Genomic DNA, 13072 nt, shown 5'->3' on the forward strand with positions numbered 1-13072 from the left:
CGGGGGGGGCAGCGCCCCTCATCCCAGCCCCTGGGTGTGTCCGGCGGGGGGGGGCCAGGGGGGCAGTGCCCCTCATCCCAGTCCCTATGTGTGCCCGGTGGGGGGCGGCCGGGGGGCAGCGCCCCTCGTCCCAGCCCCTGGGTGTGTCCGGCGGGGGGCGGCCAGGGGGGCAGTGCCCCTCATCCCAGTCCCTATGTGTGCCCGGTGGGGGGCGGCCGGGGGGCAGCGCCCCTCATCCCAGCCCCTGGGTGTGTCCAGCAGGGGGGGCAGCGCCCCTCATCCCAGCCCCTGGGTGTGTCCGGCGGGGGATGCCTGCAGGCGGCCAGCAGTGACCTGACTTGGCCGGTGGCAGGGGCGAGCCAGGGCCCAGCTGCATGGGGCAGCGGAGGGTGCCCCGGAGTCTCTAGGAATTAAAGCTTTTATCCAGTGATGGTGTCTCCCAGAATACGTCCAACCACAACTGGCCGTGCTGGCTCGCAGGGACGCGGGTGATGTGTCCCACTGGCGGAGCACCGGGGGACAGGCAGCCGGGATTGCTCTGCCTTGTCACTGCAGACCCCCCCGGCATATCTCCACCCCAGGGCCCAGTGACAGTGCATTTATCACTCCCTGCTCTAGGCTATTCCAATGGCTGTGTGACCGTGAGGGCACCAGGCCATGTCTCTAGCCCTCAGATCATGCTGACCTGCGAGCCTGGCTGAGGCCAGATTTAGAGGGCTCGCCCTGTGGAAAATGATCAGATTTTCTGAGGTGTAAATGTAGATCGCAGCAGAGCCCCTCCCACTTCACTGTGTCCTCACATCACCCAGGGGAGGCCAGGCCAGGCCCTTGGCCTCCTTATCCACAGGGAGATTAAATGACTTGCCCAAGGGCACACAGGAAGTCGGTAGTGCAGCAGGGACCCAAACAGGGGTCACCCAGGTGCCAAGACAATGGAACTAAGCCTGGGCCATGAGCCTCTCTGAAGCAGAAAAATCAACCAGGGAGCCTAGAACAGCAAACAGGCAGTGTCCTGCAGGGAGCCATTCTGCACTGTCCCTGCACGGGGACATAGACTGGACGAGCTGAGGGTTTTTCCATCTGGGTGTCCCTCCCACATCGACTCGGGAGGATAGGGAAATGGCAGGTAAAACTGGCAAGTCCAAGGCAAGGTGACAGGAAGCTGGATAAACCCTCACATTACAGTATTAATACACAGCATTGTAAATCACATTTGCCTGGCTCTGACCCCTCAGCCAGACACAAAAGGTGCTAGCCATCCATCTCTGGCCATCTTGTCTAAACCCCCGGCAGCCTGACCACGCTCCAGCTGCTTGTTGTTCCAGGCAGGAGCTGCTGGAACTGGTCATTTGAGTCCCAGCCAGGGTCAATGGGTCGAAGTCTGGCAAGGACTCAGTGGGGCTAGTTTAGTGGGTAAGGTGAGCAAGATTTGAGCTCGGAGGAGGATGGTGATGGGAGGTGCTGAGTCGTGAGTCAGTGTGTGGATCATCCCCCCATTGCCTTCCTGCCAAGACCAGCCTGCTGTATTTCTCCACTTGGTTGAGAGCACCCTGCAAACCTGCACTGTGTGCTGCAGACCTGCTGGGGAGGGCAGGGACTCCACAAGAGAGACAGATTTCTGCACTGAAGGTCAGATGCTTCCAGCTGATCGGCACTGGGGTTTCTATTGTATCTGGCACTGTGGTAAGCCCTAGTCCATCCCTCTAGGCAGAACTGCTTGGGGGGCAAGGGTGTTTGGATCCAATTTCACCTTCTCTCCTCTGCTGTTTTCCTGTTGCAATTCAAAAAGTCCACAGCCAGCTAAGATTGGAAAGCGAGCGCTTGGCTAAAGCTCCCACGGGAGAGTCCCTGGGGGTGACTAATGCAGACCTCAGGAGCTCATCACAAAGGGGAGTGAGTCGAGAGAAGAGGATGGCGATCCCTATCAAGTCAGGACTCTTCATCTGGCCTAGACAGAAACTCTGACACTGAGCCCAGGCAGGACCAGGCTTTAATTTATTTTGTTTCTCTCAAATACAACTAGTGCACCTGGGTGGTTTCTCCTTTTCGTGCTCACAGCATAACTAATTCACTTCGCTTCCTTCCTGCTCTGGAGCACCATCACGGAGCCTGACTACCTGCATGCTCAGAAGCTTAAACTGTCTGCCAGTTGGCAATTTAACAAAGCAATATGTAATTTAAATAGAGAAAAGCATTAGCAAAAAGCAACAGCTTAATCGTTAATACCCAGTGTCTCCAGATCTATGGGAATGGCACCCCTTCTAGAGGAAGCCATTCCGAGGAGCAAAGGGCATGTGCTTACAGCAGATTTGCTATTAAAAGCTGTTTATAATAGACTGGAGGGAAGTTGGGAGCCTTCGTTCAAGGTAACTTTCTGACACAACCTTATAGCAGGAGCGTGTGTTATGTGAACAGGGAAAAGCAGTGTGGATTGTTATTTCAGCTCATAGCTGCTCCAGCTAAGGCAGTAGCAAACCGTATTGAGGTGTGAACAGAGACAAACTCAGAGGTGAGTTTAGTACCTACCTACCTGCTTAGCTCTTGGAAGGACTAGTAAATTATTAGCTCACACTACCATGCAGAAAGAAAAGGAGGACTTGTGGCACCTTAGAGACTAACCAATTTATTTGAGCATGAGCTTTCGTAAGCGACAGCTCACTTCATCGGATGCATACTGTAGAAACTGCAGAAGACATGCATCCGATGAAGTGCGCTGTAGCTCACAAAAGCTGATGCTCAAATAAATTGGTTAGTCTCTAAGGTGCCACAAGTCCTCCTTTTCTTTTTGCGAATACAGACTAACACGGCTGTTACTCTGAAACTACCATGCAGGTGGCTGGAATAGTCTATTTTTGGAACTGGTCAGAAGACAAGAATATGGAACCAAATATTTGTATTCCTCTTCACACAGGTGAGCTCATTGACTGGTTTGGGCTTTGCTCTGAAGATGTGGGCTGGGGAGAGGGAAAGCTAGCTGGCTTCATGAAATGTGCCCCATGAAATTTGGACCATTACAAAATTTACATTGTAATTTCTGGGTAAGTTGCCGAGGAGCAGGAGTTACCTCTTCCTGTGGAGACACAGGAGAGCTGGTATATTGGGGTGTGTGGGGGTGTCACTTTACATCAATCTTGGTCAGCATGCACTAGGGTAACAGGCTTAGCTGCTTTGCTAATCAGGATCAGGGCATTCCTACTGGGAGCTGGTGGGCAGCATCACCAGCCAGCGAAGGGAGAGCAAGCTCAAGTCCTCAGTCCTTTTAAGGCTCTTTCTTTTGGGCTTGTTTTATTGTCCACACAACTCTCACTAAACAAAGCAAATCAACCAAGAAACAGCAACAATCCCTCGACTTTCCTTGCTCCAGCCAGCCAAGCAGGAGGGGACGTGGTTCTGCCTTTTTACACTGGGCCCCAAACAGCCACGTGCCAGACACCCTGTTAACCCTTTACAGACTGCAGCACTTTTACTTTGCCGATGTGTATTTATATTATTTTATTCTGCAGGTGAAAAATACCTTGGGTATGAGTAGAAATCCATGTGAACTTTATCCTAAACTGATGGAAATCTACATTTGTGCAGCTTTTGCTCTTGTTTTCTGTTTTGCACTGGTGTTGCCAGTGGTGAAAACTTTTTGCACAATTATAGGTAAGAGGATAGAGGTAAGAGGACTTTGTCACGGAATAAATGCTCTTTACTTCTCTTCAGCTGAGGTCATCTTAGTCCCCTGGCTTGTAGAAGCTGTATTCGCAGGGAGATGGTAGACACTAGCCCCGGCGCCAGAGCAAGTGATGCTGGTCTATTGACCACAGACACATTTTGGCAGAAGGCACACGCTTGGTGACGGTTCTCTCCCCACAGGTACACCAAGATCCATCCCTGGTTTATTTCTATTTTTTACTTTCCTTCATCAAAAGCCCCGCACTGCAATGACATTCCTGCTGAACTTGGCTGCGGGAGACCTCTGCTCAGAGGAGGTTGCTTTTAGAGTGAGCTGGATTGCTGCCACCCACCCAATCAAGGTCAAACCCTTCACAACATGCCCAGGCCCCTGTTGCCTCAGGCAGATGGTGGGTGGGTGGGTGGGACACAGCTTGGACTCTGCACTCTGAACTTCTGTTGCAACAAGGTGGCATTATTGCTAGATGACAGGGTCAGGACTGCTCTGATTCTGTACACACCTTCTTCCTGCTGAGCAGGAGCGCTGTCCTCCTCCCTGGCTCCTTCCTCATGCACACTCACATTGTGACTCTCATCCTTTAATAATGCTGTGACCTTTCCTTTATCTGGTTGTCAAGGTATCAACCTGTTTGCGTGGCGTGGCAATCAGTGCAGTTTGGCCTCTGGAAGCTGTGTCAGCCTGTGGTAAGGGATTCCAAATGAATAATAATCCAAATGCTGCTAAACATTTAATCTGAATTGAAAAGCTGACAGCAGTCTGCGTGCAGCGGCTCAACCCTCTGCGCCACGGCTGGAGGAGGCAGGCCATAATTTGTCATTTTATTGAACAAGGTCTAGCAGTTACCGTGCTGGAGATGGAGCCAGTCCCAACTAGACTATGCGGGATGCTAGAATACTTCAGTTTGTGAAAACTAAGCCCCGCCTTCCTGGGCAGCTGAATGCCTACAGCAGCCAAATCTGCATTGGGTAGAGGGACGTCTTGCTGACTAGGGACAAGGTGAAGTTGCGGGTTACTAGCAATATTTACAGGCTTGATTCCAGTGAGAAGAAAGGTGCGGTAGTGATTCGGGTTGCTAACTGCCAAAGCCAGCCCGAGCAGAGCACTGGGTGCAGGATGGAACTGGAAGTGACTCACAGATGCCGTCTGCTGACAAACCCTCTTCTAATCAGACAAAAATTAGGATGCAGACCCAGACCCAGACTTGAACATGTAATTCTGTGTTGGGGCTTGGAGGGGTCCTCCCTGTCTGCATTAGAGGGAGGCTGTGCAGCCTCGTTATGCCACCCAGCCTCTGAGAGCTGATCAACAGGGGACCAGCACTTGTAACAGCCTGTAGTTCTGCCTTCTGGGCAGGGCCAAGCAACCCCAAGCAGCCTAGGGGCAGCTCCGTGGCTGGGGCAGACAACCAGGTCCTGTGGCCTAAGGGGGGTAGGCTGCCACCCCAGTGGTGGGGCTGGCAGTAGGGGGAACCGGGCCCACCCTACTCCACTGGGTCCCAGCCCAGGGCCCTAGCAGTGGCAGGGACTCCTGATGCTGGGACAGCGGGGATCCTGCCATAACACGCTGACCGGGGTTTCAGCAACACAACCGGCCGAATGTCTGGTTTCCTAGGGCTACTTCCTACCCCTACTTGTTTGCAGGGCTGCATCGCTCACGGGCCCCCAGGCGCCTCAGCAGTTCCAGCAGCTTCTCCGGTGGCAGGGGTTGATACAGCTCAGTCCCTGGTGCAGGGGCCAGGAGCAAGGCAGCAGCGTCCACCTCCTTCCCTGGTTCTCCCGCAACCAAGCTAGAAACCCTGCCTCTTATAGTGCCTGTTCAGCCCCTCCGCTTTTGGCACAAGGAGGGGCCTGGTCTGGCTCTGCCCACCAGGGGCAGAGTTCCTCCCAGTCTGCCTTGGAGGGAGGCTGCTCCGCCTCGCTACACTCTGGAAGACTATCTAATCGAAGTTTCAGCTTTGAGTGCGGTGACTGGCAGACAAGCCCAGCTACTGTCCCAGCCCCTGTAAACCAGTGACCGGTGAGAGAGCACACGGGGCCAGCCTGGACAATGCCATGAATCACAAAGGCCTTGTGCATCTTCCATGCTTGAACAACAAGAGCAGGGCAGCAGGAATATAGCACTGACCAGCATGGGGACAGTGACTGTGAAATGTTCGGGGAGATTAGAGAGGCAACAAAAACAGAAAACCCAATAATGGGGATTTCAACTATCCCCATATTGACTGGGTGGTCACCTCAGGATAGGATGCAGAGATCACATTTCTAGCCACCATTAATGACTGCTTCTTGGAGCTAGGGTGACCAGATGTCCTCAAAATGGGGACAATCCCAATTTTTAACTCTTTGTCCTGCGTCCTGACCGATGTACAATCAGGACGCCATTTGTCCCGATATTGTAGGGTTGCCAGGCCTCTGGCTGGCACGGGGCTGGCAGGCTCCCTACCCAGCTCCACAGAAGTGGTGACATCACCCTCTGGGTCCTAGGTGCAGGGATGGCCGGGGGGCTCTGTATGCTGCCCGTCATGAGCGCTGGCTCCGCAGCACCGATTGGCTGGGAACCATTGCTAATAGGAGCTGCAGAGACAGTACCTGTGGATGAGGCAGCGCAGAGAGCCGCCTGGCTGCACCTCTGCCTAGGACCCAGAGGGAGATGTTGCCACAGCCGGGGAGCCGCCCGAGGTAAGCGCCACCCGGAGCCCACACCCTGCACCCTCTCCCGCACCCCAACCCCCTGCCCTAGCCCTGAGCCCCCTGCTGCACCCAAACTCCCTCCTGGCATCAGCACTGCAAACCCCCCTCATGTACCCCAACCCCGAGGCTCCCCTTGCAATGGGGGATGGAGCCAAAGCTGCGGCCGTGTGCTCCTGACCTGGGGCTTGTGGCAGGGGCCATGGCCGTGCATCCATGGCTTGTGGCTGGGACGGGAGCAGAGGCTATATGCCCCCGATTTGCAGCTTCCACCAGCAGCTAGAGCTGGGGCCATGCACCCCTGACCCGTGGTGGGGGCTGTGAGCCTGTGGCTGCCCACCCACTGTGTCCCCATATTTTACTTTTGCGATCTAGTCACCCTACTTGGAGCAGTTTATGCTGGAACTAAGATGGGGAGTGGCAATTATTGATTTAAGTGAGCGCAGAGTGTGGGCTAAGAGGTGAATAGAGCTTACCCGCTCAGTAATGAAATTTAACATCCTTGTGGGGGGGAAATACCAAAGAAACCCACCACAGTAGCATTTAATGTCAAAAAGGGGAATACCACAAAAAATGAGGAAGCTAGTTAAACAGAAATTAAAAGAAACAGTCTGTACGTTGTAAAACAAGTCTGTACGTTGGATGGAAACTGTTTACTAACACACCATAATAGAGGCTCCAACTAAATGCATACTCCAAATAAAAAAAAACAAACAAAAAGAGGACCAAAAAAATAAATGCCCCCATGGCTAAACAGAGTAAAAGAGGTGATCAGAGGCCAAACTACATCCTTTAAAAAAACTGGTCGTTAAATCCTAGTGAGGAAAATAGAAAGGAGCATAAATTCTAGCAAGTCAAATGTAAAAGTTCAATTAAGCAGGTCAAAAAAGAATTTGCAGAATAGCAAAAGACAAAAAGAAACAGCAAAAAAAAATTTTTTTTGTAAGTACATCAGAAGCAGGAAGGCTGCCAAACAATCAGTGGGGCCACGGGACAATTGAGGTGCTAAAGGAGCACACAAGAAAGACAAGACCCTTGCAGAGAAGCCAAATGAATTCTTTGCATCAGTCTTCACTGCAGGGGATGCAAAGGAGATTCCCACAACTGAGCATTCTTTTTAGGGGACAAATTGGAGGAACTGTACAAGATTGAGGTGTCAATAGAGGAGGTTTGGGACATCTAAGGGCAGATATGATAGAAGTCTATAAAATCCTGACTGGTGTAGAGAAAGTGAATAAGTGTTATTTAGCCCTTCATGTAACAAAAGAGTCAGAGGTCACCTAATGAAATTAACAGGCAGCAGATTTCAAACAAATGTAATGAAGCATTTCTTCACACAACACACAGTCAAGCTGTGGAACTCATTGCAGTGGATGTTTGAAGGCCAAAGGTATAACTGGGTTCAAAAAAGAATTAGACCTATCCTCCATGAACTTATCTATCAATGGCTATTTAGCCAAGATGGTCAGGCATGCAGCCCCATGCTCTGGGTGTCCCTAAACCCCTGACTGCCAGAAGCTGGGACTGGACAATAAGGGATGGATCACTTGATAACTGTCCTGTTCTGTTCATTCCTTCTGAAGCACCTGGCACCAGCCACTGTTGGAAGACAGGACACTGGGCTAGATGAACCATTGGTCTGATCCAGTATCCCCTTTTTCTGTCTTTCATCTTTGTGATGCACTTAAAGGCAAGGCTGACCTTTTAGAGGTTTGATATGACCCAGAACATGTATTTGGTGCTTAGTCTGGGCTTCAGCATGAGCCAAAGAAGTTACTGCTGGTGGCCTTGAGTAAGCAGCCTCAATAGCTTGCAGGCTGAATTCTTGCCTGAGACCCCACATATTTCAAGGACATCACTATCGGGCACACATCACACAAGATAAATACTAAACGTTACCCCGTGCTGCTGGGACCATTGTGCCCCAGTCGGCACAGCTGCCACTAGTCTCATCATCTGCACACCAGGCTGTTTGCTGCCTCTGTACAACTCGGGAGGACGCACATTTCCCTGAGCTGCCACCTAAGGACAGGAAGGGTTTGACTTCTCTTTGGTGCTGGTGAAACAGAGGTTCCAGACCACTGCTTGTTATTTCAGATCATTCCCCGGGTAGTCCTAGAAGTCAGGCAAGAATTTCTTTCCAGCACAGGGTTCCAGATGTTAGCAGAGCAGGGCTTCCTAATTTCATTGCCCATGAAAAGCAAGGTCTTAAACCAAAGACAGATTCTGCCAAACCCAAAAGTTTTCAAAGTTCTAGAAGCATTGCAAGCTCCAGAATAGGACAAGGGCCTTCCAGCCCACAGCCTGAGGTCACCTCCCAGCTGCTAAAGAAAACCCTTGGGAACATCTGCAGTCACCACAGTAATATTATTCAGTATTTTAATAGCTGTCAAGAGTTCAGCTTGCAGCTCTCTAGGGGAGGGGAACATCAGAAGCAGTTGAGTGTCTTATAGATGTCAGTCCGTATATGGTCCAAAAAATTGTAATAAGGCCATCTATCCTGGAGCCTGCTTTCCATGTCAACCAAGAAGAGCTATTCAGAGAGACAGACGGACACTTGACTGATGAGTCCTGACCATCATTCAAACAATGAGTCACTCACGGTTTGGCTGCTGTCAGAGGCAAACTCTCTTTCTGGTCTTTTTGCCCAGCCCCAGGCTCGAGTTCCTGGTGATCCCACTGCAGTCACCTGCCACCTCCTGGAGAGGATTGCTTGGGATGCTTGCCAGACATGTTGCTGCTCAGTAACAGGAAAGTAGGGAGCACATGCTTCCCTGCCACGACCACCCTGCTGCTGGTGCAACTGAGGGAGGTGCCCAAAGTCCTGGACCTGATCTGCACTCCAAGAACGCAGCAGGCTCAGCTCAGTATTACAGGCCACATCCTGCTTGCCTCTGTCTCTTGCTGGCTTCAGTGGGTTTATAAGGCAAGCAGGATGTGGCCCTAGGTGGGTTAGAGAGAGAGACGATGTTGCTGACAAATGAGGATAGGGCAGGAAATTTACATGACCTGCAGCTGATGCCTCTGTGACAGAGCTGCAGTAACTACTGGCCCCAGGATGCAGTGCGAAGAACACGGCGAGCAGAAGCCCTTCGTCACTGCACTGCTCAGATCAAGAGCTGGGACCTGTCGTCTCTGTGGGCTGATGTGACGAAGTGGGACTGTTCTTAATGTTTCCTCTGAATAGTGTGGGGGTGCTTCAGTTTCCCCTAGGCAGTTCTTAAGTATCTAGGGGGTGGGGTAAGGGTGTATGATCATTGCAGAGCCCTAGAGGGCAGGTGTGCGCAGGGGTCTGGACACGGAGAATGGCTGACACCCTGTTTCCTGGCAACTGATGGTCTGGGCCCTTCCCCCCTGCCAGGTGAGAGCTAAAGGGTTGGAGAACAAAGGAATCAGGTGACCTCCTGGCCCGGGGAAAGGAACAAAGCCCAGGAGAGGAGGGGCTGGAGGGGGAGTCAGTTTGGAGCTGGCTGGGACATGGAGTGAAGTGCAGATGTGGTTGTCTGGCTCACTGCCCCCCAAAATGGACCCAGCTGAGGGGTCCCGTTCTCTGCACCTGCAAGCTCTATTTTAGACCACGTTTCTGTCGTCTAATAAACCTTCTGTTTTACTGGCTGGCTGAGAGTCAAGTCTGACTGTGAAGTTGGGGTGCAGGACCCTCTGGCTTCCCCAGGAGCCCCGCCTGAGCGGACTCGCTGTGGGAAGCGCACAGAGGGGCAGAGGATGCTGAATGCTCTGAGGTCAGACCCAGGAAGGTGGAAGCTGTGTGAGCTGTGTGTCCTGAAGACAGGCTGCTTACAGAAAGGCGACTGCCCCAGAGTCCTGACTGGCTTCATGGGGAGCAGTTCCAGAGCATCGCCCAGGGACTCCGTCACAGCTGCGCATCCCCATTAAATACAAGACCCCACACAATCTACTGCCAAGCTGCATTTCACGTTTGACCTGTCAACAGCATGGAGGTGGTTGACCAAAGCTCACAGCGCCAGTCCCCTGCTACGCAGCTCAGAGCAGCTGGGTGCCGCGTCAGCCTGGGCTGCTCAGAGACAAGGAGACGCCTTTTTGAAGTTGCTGCAATGCACAGTACTGCTACTCGGTGTCACGCACACACCTGTGGGCACTGGTCTGTCTACCCCGCGTGCGCACGGACCCGAAACCCCGCGCGCACAGCGAAACCCGGCACAGAAGAAATTTCTTGCGCACACGGCCTGTCAAAAATTAGAGGGAACGTTGCCCGTGGGATGCGTGGCTGAATTTGCTCCTGGTTACTTAGGAGACATGGACACTGAGCCAGGCCCACGCGTGTGTTCTAAGGTTCTGCACGGAGGGAGATGGTGCTGGAAATTGCTCCTGGCTTTACAGACATCGAGTGTTGAGTTTGTGCCTGGGCTTGGGTATCCATTTTTCAAGCTCCAAGGCCAAGGCTGGGGTCGTTTTAGTGCCAGCAGACTTTACAGCTCAACGTGAAGAGCATGGCTCATGCCAGACTGCGTCTGTCCCTACTGATCTACTACACCTAGAGGCCACATCGGTGCTTGGAGAGGCCAGGGTTGGCAGGACTTGGCACCCTGCCAAACAGTTTTGTCAGATGATTCATTAAGTGTAAGGCGAATGACTCAGCATCAGAGAAGCACAGAAATATTGACAGAGACCAGAGAACAGGTGCAGGGCAGGTGCTGTTGAATCAGGAGCGTTTGCAACATCTGAGATGCGGCTGGATTGTGTTGGCAAACCTAAGGTCCATCCTGTCTAAGCAGAACACGGAGCTTCAAGGCACACAGGTGAAGACCTTATTTAAACAAAGGTTTGAATTCTTGCTACTTGGTTTAGAATTTCTCAGAAGTTTGGAAAAGAGGAAGCTTCCCCCAGACGGATGTTTCCCCTGTCCTGTTTAACCAACACTGTTCCCCTCCCCAGCAAGAGTCACGGGGGCTGGAGCCCCTACACCTGCCATTTCCTTACTTCTTCGAACATTGCTATGGGGAGCAGCACCAGGCCGAATGCCGGCGGCTCCAGGAAGAGCCCTTGTTAACGGCTTGCTGCAGGACGGGCATGTGCACTCGCACTGGGATTGTGCAGTGTGTCCCACGACCGCAGTGTCACCACTACGTTTTTCGTTTAAGGGTGGATTTTGATTAAAGAACTAGCTCTTCAGAGGGGGGATTTTCCACCAGAGTCTGATCACTTTTAGCCAGGGCACACCAGAGGCCCCTGAAACGTGTCTTCGGGTGACGAAACGGTTGAGTCCTGGAGTCGCTGGATGTGGGCAACCTTCTGCTCGGACAGAACATTCTTCTCCGAGCAGCAAATCTGCCTGAGGCTTTCCTCTAGCTAGAAGGCTCTCCAGGCCCCCCCACTCACGCTAATCAACTTCAGTCAGGCCCATAAGGCCTGAATAAGAACGTCTATTATACTGTTGACCTGTCTGGAACAAAGCAGGTCCCCATTTCAAACTGGTGGGCATGTGCTCTAGAGACAGAAGCCTTTCGACAAAACCAGCAGCAAGAAACATCCTAGCACATCAGGATGCTGGTTTGAAAGACTAGATGGTGCCTTGTGCCGAGAAAGGGCGACCAGGTCTGAGCCCCTGGATCCTACACTCCACGGGCTGCTGCAGGAGAAGACAGGCGCCAGCTCAGCTGGTGGTCAGACATCTGGAACCCAGCAGATGCAGTATAAGAACCTGACTAGGATGCGCAAAGGCGTCAGCCACCACGGGCAGCGGCGAGATGTTCTGGGGAGGAGAGCCATGTAAGTAGCTGCGGAGATAAAAGGGGGCTCATGATTTCTGAGGGGGATTAAACCCTACTGGAAAAGGAGGCTTTGCTTAGCAGCTCAGGTCACCCCTACACCCTTGGTCCCGTAGCACAGGGGCCTTAATTTTATTGGAGACTTTTAAGTTGGGCTTGGTATAAATAGCGTCACTAGCCGTGGGCAGCTGCGGAGCATTATTCATGTAGCAGACTGACATTGACAAGTCACACAGCTCTCCCCCTCTTGTGAGTCACAGGAGAGTCTGTCCGATTTGGGGACACGTTGCATTAGGCGATGCTAGACCAGCAGCTGCTATTAGAAGCAAATCCCGCTCTCTCTGATTCTGCACGGCATTACGAGGGGTTCTGTGCCGCATGCCCCAGAGTTCTCCCCCTACCCAACCTCCCCCTGCAAAAAAAAATCCACTCTCATCCTCCTGAATCCTGGAGTGCATTGGACACGTTGGCTCTTCCAGACCCATAGAAAATACCTTGAGTGAAATCCTGTGTCATCATGAAGCTGGCAGCATTTTGAAAGCAGATGGGTCCGTGCGGCGGGTCCAACCTTTGAGAATGCAGTCGGCCTTGCGGGCTTCTTGTGTCAGCCCAGCCGCCTCCATGCTAGGAAGCTTTCAAAAAAGGAGTGGATTTCTTTCCCCTTTCACTCACGCTAGTTGTCCCAGGCTGGGTGTGGTTTGCCTCTGGCAGTACCATCCCTGCTGTTCTCAGGTTACTCTATCCTCAGTCTGCATCTACTGGAGTAGGTTAAACACAAAGAGAAGAGATACATGCTCCCTGCCGTGCCACTGTATTTCCGTTTCATTGCTCAATGCTGCTTGAGCACCTGGCACTGCACTGGATTTATAAAATGCCAGCACTTGGACTTCTTGTCCTTTTGATTTTTAGTTTGAAGGCTGCAGCCTGTATTTCTCCAGGGCCTGTCACTGTTACTTTTG

This window comes from Lepidochelys olivacea, assembly GCF_965140295.1.
Source record: "Lepidochelys olivacea isolate rLepOli2 genome assembly, chromosome: 18".
Lineage (NCBI taxonomy): Eukaryota > Metazoa > Chordata > Testudines > Cheloniidae > Lepidochelys > Lepidochelys olivacea.